Raw genomic sequence first — 11,902 nt, 5'->3', positions numbered from 1 at the left:
TTCTTCAAAACCATCATTGATCAATCATCCTATAGTTAGGTTTTGATTGTCCCTTGATCCTGGAATGAACCTGTCCTGGTTTGGACTGGTTTAGTGCAGTGAGCCAAGATCATGCCACTGCACTCCAGCCTGTGTGCCAGAGTGAGACTCTGTCTCACAAAATAAATAAATATATAAAATACTAGCAAACTGAATTCAACAACACATTAAAAAGATTATTCACCAGGATTAAGTGGTATTTATTCCAAGGATGCAAGAATGTTTCAATGTATGCAAATAAATAAATGTGATACACCAAGTTTACAAAACCAAGAACAAAAATTATATGATCATTTCAATAGATGCTGAAAAAGCATTTGCTAGAATTCAACATCCCTTTATGATAAAAACCCTCAACAAACTGGGTATAGAAGGAACATACCTGAAACTAAAGAAGACGACCGTATATGACAAGTCCACAGCCAACATTTTACTGAACAGGAAAAATTGAAAGCCTGTTCTTTAAAATCTGGAACAGGACAAGGATGCCCACTTTTACCACTTTTATTCAACACAATACTTGAAGTCCTGGCCAGAGCAATCAGGAAACAGAGAGAAATAAAAGGCATCCAAATTGGAAAGGAAGAAATCAAATTAGCCTTGTACTCAGAGGGCATGATCTTATATTTAGAAAAACACAAAGACTCCAAAAATTGTTAGAACTAATACATGAATTCAGTAAAGTTGCAAGATACAAAATCAACGTGCAATATGAGGTTGGGTGCTGAAGTCCCTACAATTACTGTATTGCAGCCTATCTCTCCTTTCAGATCTATTAATATTTGCTTTACATATATAGGTGCTCTAGTGTTTGGTGCATAGATATTTATAATTGCTATATTCTTTTGCTGAATTTACCGCACCATCATTATAGCATTTACATATGGCAACTGCAAACTATCCGAAAAGAAAAAAAAAAAAAAAAAAAAAAAAAAAAAAAAAAAAAAAAAAAAAAAAAAAAAAAAAAAAAAACAAGAAAGCAATCCCATTTATAATAGCTACAAGGAATAAAAAATACTTATAAATCAATTTAACCAAAAAATTGAAACAAAATTTTTGCTCAGGATTGCTTTGTTGATTTGGCATCTTTTACAGTCTCACACAAATTTTAGCACTGTTTTTCCCATTTCTGTGAAGAATATCACTGGTATTTTGATAGGGGTAGCATTGATTCTGTGAATTTTCTTCTATATAAAAAAATTATAAAATGCTGATGAAAGAAATTGAAGAAGACATAAAAAAAGGATATTCCATGCTCAGGAATTGGAGGAAGAATTATTATTGTTAAAATGACAATACTACCCAAAATGATTTATAGAATCAATTTAATGCTGTCTATATCAAAATACCAGTGATTTTTTTTTTACAGAAATAGAAAAAAAAATTGCAAAAATTTGTATGGAACCACAAAAAATGCTGAATAGCCAAAGCAATCCTGAGCAAAAAGAATGAAGCTGAAGAAATCGCTAAGGAAGTCAGCACTTACATTAAGAAAACTGGCTACAATTCCAACACAGTAGCATTTGTTTCCATTTCTGGTTGCAATGATGACAACATGGTGCAGCTAAGTGCTACATGCCTTGGTTCAAAGGGTGGAAAGTCATCCATAAGGATGGCAACGCCAGTGGAACCCACTGCTTGGGGCTCTGGACTGCATCCTACCACCCATTCATCCATCTGACAAGCCCTTGCGCCGGCCTCTCCAGGAGGTCTACAGAATTGGTGGTATCGGTACTGTTCCTGTTGGCTGAATGGAGACTGGTGTTTTCAAACCTGGTATGGTGGTCACCTTTGCTCCAGTCCACATTACAACAGAAGTATAATCTGCTGAAATGCACCATGAAGCTTTGAGTGAAGCTCTTCCTGGGGACAATGTGGGCTTCAATGTCAAGAATGTGTCTGTCAAGGATGTTCGTCGTGGCAACGTTGCCAGTGACAGCAAGAACGACCCACCAATGGAAGCAGCTGGCTCCAGTGCTCAGGTGATTACTCGGAACCATCCAGGCCAAATCAGTGCTGGCTATGCCCCTGTACTGGATTGCTACACGGCTCACATTGCATGCAAGTTTGCTGAGCAGAAGGAAAAGATTGATCGCCATTCTGGTAAAAAGCTGGAAGATGGCCCTAAATTCTTGAAATATGGTGATGCTGCCATCGTTGATATGGTTCCTGGCAAGCTCATGTGTGTTGAGAGTTTCTTGACTATACACCTCTGGGTCGCTTTGCGGTTCGTGATAGGAGACAGTTGCCGTGGGTGTCATCAAAGCAGTGGACAAGAAAGCTGCTGGAGCTGGCAAGGTCACCAAGTCTGCCCAGAAAGCTTAGAAGGCTAAATGAATTTTATCCCTAATACCTGTCACCCTGGTCTTAATCAGTGGTAGAAGAACATCTCAGAACTGTTTGTTTCAATTGACCATTTAGGTTTAGTAGTAAAGATTGGTTAATGATAACAATGCACTGTAAAACCTTCAGAAGGAAAGGAGAATGTTCTGTGGACTACTTTGGTTTTCTTTTATGCATGTGGCAGTTTTAAGTTACTAAGTTTTTAAAAACAGTTCTTTTTTTTTTCTTTTTTTAAAGACAGGGTTTCACCATGTTGGCCAGGCTGGTCTTGAACTCCTGGCCTCAGGCGATCCACCTGCCTTGGCCTCCCAAAGTGCTGATATTACAGCCATGAGCCACCACACCTGGCCAAAATCAGTACTTCCTAATGGAAACAACTTGACAAAAATCTGTCACAGAATTTTGAGACCCATTAAAAAGTTTAATAAGAAAAAAAAGAAGGGAAATAACAGATATTGGCATGGATGAGGAGAAAGAGGAACCCTCATACACTGTTGATGGGAAGGTAAATTAGTACAGCCATTATGGAAAATGGTGTGGAGTTTCCTCAAAAAGCTAAAAAATAGGCCGAGTGTAGTGGCTCACACCTGTAATCGCAGCACTTTGGGAGGCTGAGACTGGTGGATCACCTGAGGTCAGGAGTTCGAGACCAGCCTGTCCAACATGGTGAAAATCTATCTCTACAAAAAATACAAAAAAATTAGCTAGGCATGGTGGCAGGTGCCTGTAATCCCAGCTGCTCAGGAGGCTGAAGCATGAGAATAACTTGAACCTGGGAGGAGGGGGTTGCAGTGAGCTGAGATGGTGCAATTGCACACTCCAGCCTGGGGGACAGAGCAAGACTCCATCTCAAAAAAAAAAACAAACAAAAAAAAACGCTAAAAATAGAACTACCAAATGATCCAGCAATTTCACTATCGTTCACTACTGGATATATATCTAAAGGAAAGGAAATCACCACATCAAAGAGGTATTTGCATTCCCATGTTTATTGCGGCACTCTTCACAATAGCCAAAATATAGAATTGATCTAAGTGTCCCTCAGTGGATGAATCAATTAAAAAAACTGCTATATATACACAATGAATCATTATTCAGCTATTAAAAAAAATGAAATCCTGTCATTTGCTAATGCTGGTTAATGATAAGAATGCATTGTAAAACCTTCAGAAGGAAAGGAGAATGTTGTGTGGACTACTTTGGTTTTCTTTTCTGTGTGTGGCAGTTTTAAGTTGTTAGTTTTTAAAATCACTACTTTTTAAGGGAAACAACTTGACCAAAAATCTGTCACAGAACTTTGAGACCCATTAAAAAAATTTAGTGAGAAAAAAAAAAGAATGGAAATAACAGATGAAAAAAAAAAAACACTAAAAAATAGAATTACCAGATGATCCAGCAGATTCACTGTTGCATATACACCCAAAAGAAAGGAAATCAACATATCAAAGAGGTATCAGCAGTCTTCTTGTCCACTGCTTTGATGACACCCACAGCAACTGTCTGTCTCATACCACAAAGAGAAAAGCAACCCAGAGGTGGATAGTCTGAGAAGCTCTCAACACACGTGGTCTTGCCAGGAACCATATCAACGATGGCAGCATCACCAGGATTCATCTGCATCAAAATGGATGGAACTGGAGGTCATTATGTTAAGTAAAAGAAGCCAAGCACAGAAAGACACATATCACATGTTCTCACTCATATGTGAGAGCTATAAAAGTGGATTTTATGCAGATAGAAAGTTGACCAGTAGTTACCAGGGGCTGGGAAAGGGATAGGTACAGGGGGAATGAAGATAGGTGAGTTAATGGATACAAATATACAGCTAGAGAGAAAATGTAAGACATGGTGGTCAATAGATCATCAAGGTGACTATAGATAGCATTAATCAATCGAACATTTCAAAATAGCTGCAAAACAATAATTTGAATGTTCCTAGTGTGAAGAAAAGAAAAATATTTAAGATGATAGATAGCCAAGGATTCCTGCAGGTAGTTAGAAAGAGACCACAGACACCGAGGGAAACCCACTCAGGATCTGCTCCTCACCTGTCTCTCTGATAAAATAGTAAGTGAGGTGCTGAGCAGGATGAGCTGCTTTGTGGTTTCTACTGTGAGCATCCCTGCCCTTTACTCAGTGGCTTGTCCTGGAGTGGTGATACCCGAATAGGAGCAGCTGTGGTCCACAGCACTCACAGAGACTAAGGAAAGCAGCAAGTGGATTCAGCACCTTCAGCCGAAATATCCAGGTTCTCACATTGGGACTGACTAGACAATCGACTTGACTCAAGGAGAATAAAGAAAAGCAGTTGGGTGCCATGGCCCACCCGGAAGTAGCCCAAAGCCAAAGGAACCCCCACCCCCAGACAAAGGAAGTAGTGAGTGATCGTGCAACCCTGCCCAGGAAACCATGCTTCTGCCACAGATCTTTGCAACCCACAGACTGGGGGATCCTCTCATGAGCCCACACCACTAGAGCCTTGAGTCCTATACACAGAGCTGTGTGGAGTCTTGACAGAGCAGCCACTCAGGAACTCACAGAGACCCAAGACTTTTACATACTCCAGCCCTGAAATCCCTGGTGAGGCAGCAGATCTATTCATACACTCCCCTAGGAAAGGGCCTAAATCCAGAAAGTCAAGCAGTATCATTCTGCAGGCCCCACTTGCACAGTACCTCACAAGTTAAGACACACTGGCTTAGAATTCCAGCCAGCCAGGGGCAACAGGCTGAGCTTGCCTGAGACAGGAAGAAGTTTCTGGGGAAAAGGTGGCCACTTTCCATAGTGCAGTCAACTCAGCATTCCTGCCTGTTGGCTCTGGAGAGTGTAGGTGGTTAGGACAAGGAGGGGGCCCCCTAAGGCAGCACATCTGCCTTGCCAGATTGTGCCCAGGCTGCTTCTTTAAGCAGACCCCATCAATTCCTTCTCACTGGGTGGTGCAGTGGGGCCTCTCCATGGGGAGCCTTCAGTTACTCCAGCAAGGCTTATAAAGACCTGATATCTCCTTGGGAGGGAGTTTGGTGGGGGGCAGGGGTGGTGTCCATATCTGCAGTTCACTCAACTCAGCTGTTCCAGCCTGCCAGCTCTGGAGAGTCTAGGCATCTGGACAAAGAAGAGTACCCTGACCAACACAGCAAACCTTCTCTACCAAAAAGAAGCCAGACTGCTTCTGTAAGTGTGTCCCTAAATCCATTCCTCCTACTGAGTGCGACCTTCCAACAGAAGTCTCCAGACACCTCCTATAAGAGCATTCAGGCCAGGAAAAGTTCAGTATCCACCTGGAACAGAGCTTCCAGAGGAAACAGCAGGCTGTCACCTTTGCTGTTTCACAGATTTCACTGGTGATTCTTCCGGGTACAGAAAAAGCTGAGGTGACTAGGGTCTGGAGTGGACCCCCAGAAAACCACAGCAGCCCTACCGTTGCTAAGTTCATGGCACGTTTAGAGAAAAAACAAAAACAACATCAACCAAAAGACCCCATAAAAATGCATTCAAAGGTTAGCAACCTCAAAGATCACAGGTAGATAAGCCCACAAAGATGAGACTGAATCAACAAAAAAATTTTGAAAACTCAAAAAGCCAGAGTGCCTCTTCTCCAAATGACCACAACAGCTCTCCAGCAAGGTAATAGAACTGAGTGAAGGCTGAGATGGCTGAATTGACAGAAGTAGGCTTCAGAAGATGGGTAATAAAATGCTGAGCTAAAGAAGCATATTATCATAATAAAACAATACAGGTGCTAATGACCAGAATAGCCAGTTTAGAGAGGAACATAACTGACTTGATGGAGCTGAAAAACACAACATGAGAACTTCACAATGCAATCACAACTATCAATAGCAGAATAGACCAAGTAGAGAAAAGAACCTCAGAGCTTGAACACTGTCTTTCTGAAATAAGACAAACAAAAATGAAGAAAAAATAATAAACAATTAGCAAAACCTCTGAGAAATATGGGGCTGTGTAAAAAGACTCAACCTAGGTGTGGCTGGGGTACCTGAAAGAGACAAGGAGAACAGAATCAAGTTGGAAAACATACTTTTTCTTTATTTTCTTTTTTTCTTTTTCCATATGCTGCTTACACAGGAGAAAACATACTTTATGATATCATCCAGGAGAAACTCCCCAACCTAGCAAGACAAGCCAACATTCAAATACAGAAATCCAATCTAAGCTTCATAAGGAAAGGATAAATGACATCATTTTCGGACAAGCAAATGCTGAGGGAATTTGTCACCACCACGCCTGCCTTACAAAAGCTCCTGAAGAAATCATTAAATGTGAAAAGGAAAAACCATTACCAGCCGCTACAAAAACACACTGAAGTACACAGACCAGTGACACTATGAAGCAACTACATCAACAAATCTGCAAAATAACCAGTTGACATCATGATGACAGATGTCAAATTCACACATAACAATATTAACCTTAAATGCAAATGGGCTAAATAAATGCCCCAATTAAAAGACACAGAGTGGCAAGCTGGCCAAAGAGCTAAGACCCATCAGTATGTTTTCTTCAAGAGACCCATCTCACATGTAAAGACACACATAGGCTCAAAATAAAGGGATGGAGAAAATTTATCAAGCAAATGGAAAACAGAAAAAATCAGGGGTTGCAATCTTAGTTTCTGACAAAACAGACATTAAACCAAAGATCAAAAAAGACAAAGAAGGACATCACATAATGGTTAAGGGTTTGATTCAACAAGAAGAGATAACTATCCTAAATATATATACACCCAATACAGGAGCATCCAGATTTGTAAAGCAAGTTTAGGGTCCTACAAAGAAATCTGAACTCCCACAAAATAATAGCGGGAAATTTTAACACCCCACTGTTAAGAGTAGACAGATCATCGAGACACAAAATTAACAAAGATATTCAGCACCTGAACTCAGTGCTGGATCAAGTGGACATGATAGATGTCTAAAGAACTCTCCAGCACAAAACAACAGAATATACATTTTTCTCATCACCACATGGCACTTAATCTAAAAATTATCACATAATCAGAAGTAAAACCTTCAGAAAGTGCAAAAGAACTGAATCATAACAGTCTCTCAGACCACAGCAAAATAAAATTAGAACTCAAGATTAAGAAATTCACTCAAAACCATAAAACTACATTGAACAACCTGGTCCCAAATAACTCCTGGGTAAATAATAAAATTAGGCAGAAATCAAGAAGTTCTTTGAAACTAATAAGAACCAAGAAACAATGTACCAGAATCTCAGGGATGCAGCTAAAGCAGCGTTAAGAGGGAAATTTATTGCACTCAATGTCCACAACAAAAAACTAGAAAGATCTCAAGTTAACAACCTAAGATTACAACTAAAAGAATTAGAGAACCAAGAGCAAACAAACCCTAAAGCTAGCAGAAGACAAGAAATAACCAAGATCGGAGTTGAAATGAAGGAGAAAGAAACATGAAAAACTCTTAAAAAAAAAAGTCAATGAATCCAGGAAGTAGTGTTTTGAAAAAATTAATCAAGTAGATTGACTATTACCTAGACTAATAAAGAAGAAGAAAAAAAAAGAATCCAGTAAACATAATTAGAAATGATAAAGGGGATATTACCACTGACCCCACAGAAATATAAACAATCACAGAAATATAAGCAATACTATAAATACCTCTATGCACACAAACTAGAAAAACTAAAGGAAATTGATAAATTCCAGGACACATACACCCTCCCAAGACTGAACCAGCAAGAAATTGAATCCCTGAATAGACCAACAATGAGTTCTGAAATTGAGGCAGTAATAAGTAGTCTACCAATCAAAANAAAAAAAAAAAAAAAAAGCCCAGGACCAGATAGATTCAAAGCTGAATTCTACCAGACATACAAAGAAGAGCTGGTACCATTTCTACTGAAACTCTTTTAAACAATTAAAAAGGAAGGACTCCTTCCTAACTCATTTTATGAGGCTGGTATCATCCTGATACCAAAACCTGGCAGAGATACCACAAAAAAAGAAAACTCAGGCCAATATCCCTGATGAACATTGATACAGAAATCCTCAATAAAAATACTGGCAAACCAAATCCAGACATTTATACAGCTGGCAAACCAAATCCAGCCAACAAACATATGAAAAGAAAGCTCAACATCACTGATCATTAGAGAAATGCAAATCAAAACCACATTGAGATACCATCCTATGCCAGTCAGAATGGCAATTACTAAAAAGTCAAAAACAATAGATGCTGGTGAGCTTGAGGAGAAATGAAAATGCTTTTACACTGTCAATGCGAGTGTAAATTAGTTCAACCATTGTAGAAGACAGTGTAGCAACTCCTCAAAGATCTAGAGGAAGAAGTACCATTTAACCCAGCAATCCCATTACTGGGTTTATACCCAAAGGAATGTAAATCATTCTACTATAAAGATACATGCAGGCATATGTTAATTGCAGCCCTATTCTCAATAACAAAGATATGGAATCAACCCAACTGCCCATCAGACTAGATAAAGAAAATGTAGTACATGCACACGATGGAATATTATTCAGCCATAAAAAGGAACAAGATTATGTCTTTTGCCGGGACATGGATGGAGCTGGAAGCTGTTATCCTCAGCAAACTAACACAGGAACAGAAAATCAAACACCACATGTTCTCACTTATAAGTGAGAGTGGAATGATGAGAAGACAAGGACACATGTCGGGGAACAATACCTACTGGGGCTTGTTGGGGGTGGGAGGTGGGGGAAGGAGAGCATTAAGAACAGCTAATGGATGCTGGGCTTAATACCTAGGTGATGAGATGATCTGTGCAGCAAACCACATGGCACATGTTTACCTATGTAACAAACCTGCACACGTACCCCTGAACTTAAAATAAAGTTGAAGAAAAAAAAGATGATAGGTACCTCATCAACCTTGATTCAATTGTGTGAATGTATTAAATTATCACACATACTCTGAAAATATCTACATCTATTTTGTATCAATAAAAGAAATACTGAGTTGAAATGAGAATAGGAGGAATATGTGGAAAGGGAGAAAGGAACGCTTACATTTTTAGACATCTACTGTGAGCTAGGTACTTATTCAGCATTTTCTCACTTATTCTTGAAAAAGTCTTTCCTGATTATTATTGTTAAGCCAGGAGGCTGTCAAATTGGAACTGAATCTGTGACTCAAAACTTAAAAGAAACCAGTAACAGAAATACTTGACTTTGCAGAATGGCAGATAAGAAACAACTTGCTGAAACACTGAAACTCTCTCCAATTATGAGATAAAGTAAATGACTAACATCAATTGAAATCAATATGGCCAGTGCAAGTCTGTTAAGAACCAGCTTGCTGACACCACCAGCCTGAATTTACACCATGTTTCATACTAACTCCCCTTGAATTTGTACATGTGACCCATGAGGTATCATGAAGAGACAACTGCACGTGCCCAGACTTTCCAGACTTCCACTTTTCATCTACCAATCACCTGCTAATCTCAAAATCCACCCACTGAACTTTTTCCTATAAAAATACTACTTTGAAGCCAGCACAGAGAGACAGGTTTGAGATTGACACTCCTGTCTCCTTGTGAGTTAACTTCCAATAAGAAGGCTTTCTTCTCTCAAAACCTGGTATCATAGAATTGGCTTCTAGTGCATTAGGCAGCAAACTCCCTTTAGCTTGATAACAGAGTCTCAGAGTAGAATGTCTTTAAAGCCATCTCTACCCTGCCTCCTGCATCAGCCAGCTAGTCCATGGTCACACATGCCCTGTGCTTTCTTGGCTTTGCTGTCCCACTGCCTGGTCTACAGCAGGCCATGCTCTGGAAGACTCAGATTCTGAGTGCAGCCAGCCCTGTGAAAGGCACCGCCACACTGGGCACAGCAGGATTGGACGAGCTCTGTGGTTGTGGTGAGATTTGAAGAGAGGTCTCCTCCACCTTCTGCCAGACTGCTGCCTGTCAGGACTTTTCTCTCTCTCACCCAGCAAAGACCATTTGGAATAGTCAACACTTGTGAAGTGAAAGGTATTGCTGGATCTTCAATCATTCCACGTCTCCCTTAGGGAACATTACAAGGAATATATTAAAAGACCTGACCTGAACCCTGCTCCTTTACTTACAAGCCAGCCTGAACTAACCTCTTTGAGGTTAGTCGTTGGTAAGATAAGGATGATGAAGATGGTGATGATATGCTATCTCTCCTGCCTGTTCTATAGAATGGCCTGATATCCAATCTGTAACCGCAAAACCCTTTGAACACACACAAAGGTTACTATTATTATTTTTGCCCTAGAAGCTACACATAAAGGTTATTATTAATAAACAGCATATAGCCTTTTACTGATAGTGTAACTTTGGGCAGCTTATTTTAACTGTTCTGGGCGTCAGTTTTCTTACATGTAAAATTGGGACAGTAATAATGTATTCCTCTGGTCTATATGTTCAGGGTTATGAAGTCGTGTTCTAACATCACCTACTATTCACTGGCTAGCAGTACCACTACTTGCCCACAGCAGAACAGAAAGAATTGGCGCTCATTCCTGTGTGTATCTGTGTGTATACATGTGGTATGTTAAGAATATGTTTGTCGGCTGGACGCGGTGGCTCACACCTATGATACCAGCACTTTGGGAGGCCGAGGCAGGCAGATCACGAGGTCAAGAGATCGAGACCATCCCGGCCAACATGGTGAAATTCTGTCTCTACTAAAATATATAAAAATTAGCTAGGCATGGTGGCGTGTGCCTGTAGTCCCAGCTACTTGGGAGACTGAGGCAGGAGAATTGCTTGAACCCGGGAGGCGGAGGCTGCAGTGAGCTGACATCGTACCACTGTACTCCAGCCTGGTGCCTGGCAACAGAGAAAGACTCTGTCTCAAAAAAAAAAGAGAAAAGAATATGTCTGTCAAAAAAAGGCTAAAGAACTGTTCCAGATGAAACTAAAAAGACATGACATCTCACTGAAATATTAATATATCATTCTAAATTGGATTCTGGATTGGGGAGAAAAATGCTATGAAGGACAGTTTGAGGATAATTGGTGAAATTTGAATTTGGACTGCATATGAGATCTTATGAGTATTAAGAGATAAAGCAGAAACATTTATAACAGCACCTGGGGTGTAGAAAGCACAATTAGTCATTACTCACAGGATGTAAGCCCTATCTGTTTTATTCACTACCATATCCCAAGAGCCTGGAACACATAATATATGCTTAATTAGTATTTTTTGAATGAAAGAATAAACTGGTCTCCTACAACAAGACAGAGCTAAAAACTAGGGTGAGGTATCCAGGGCCCACTGTCCTTACATGCAGGGACTGATTGTCATGGCTGTTTCCTAGTCATTGTTGGTTACCTTAGTGACCCTTGGCATGCAAGACATTCTAAGATTGATCCAATTATTCCAGGTGCCTGCTTAACACAACCAGAAGTCCTGGCAACTCTACACATCAAATGCATTTGTAATTTACTAACTTACGATTGCTTAGTGTTTTGCCCAGCAAGGGAGGAGGGGGTGGATTTTGCTGTTGGTCCTCTGCCCCTC

General features: G+C 40.1%; 1 pseudogene; it reads left to right on the top strand.

Annotated features, from left to right (window-relative positions):
- Window positions 1-1,842: 1,842 nt before the first annotated feature.
- LOC108289074 lies at window positions 1,843-2,478 on the top strand (annotated as a pseudogene).
- The last annotated feature ends 9,424 nt before the right edge of the window (window positions 2,479-11,902 follow it).

Source organism: Cebus imitator, unplaced genomic scaffold, assembly GCF_001604975.1.
Source record: "Cebus imitator isolate Cc_AM_T3 unplaced genomic scaffold, Cebus_imitator-1.0 Scaffold391, whole genome shotgun sequence".
Lineage (NCBI taxonomy): Eukaryota > Metazoa > Chordata > Mammalia > Primates > Cebidae > Cebus > Cebus imitator.
Note: the sequence above shows the minus strand (reverse complement) of the source record. Positions and strands in the feature narration are given on the sequence as shown.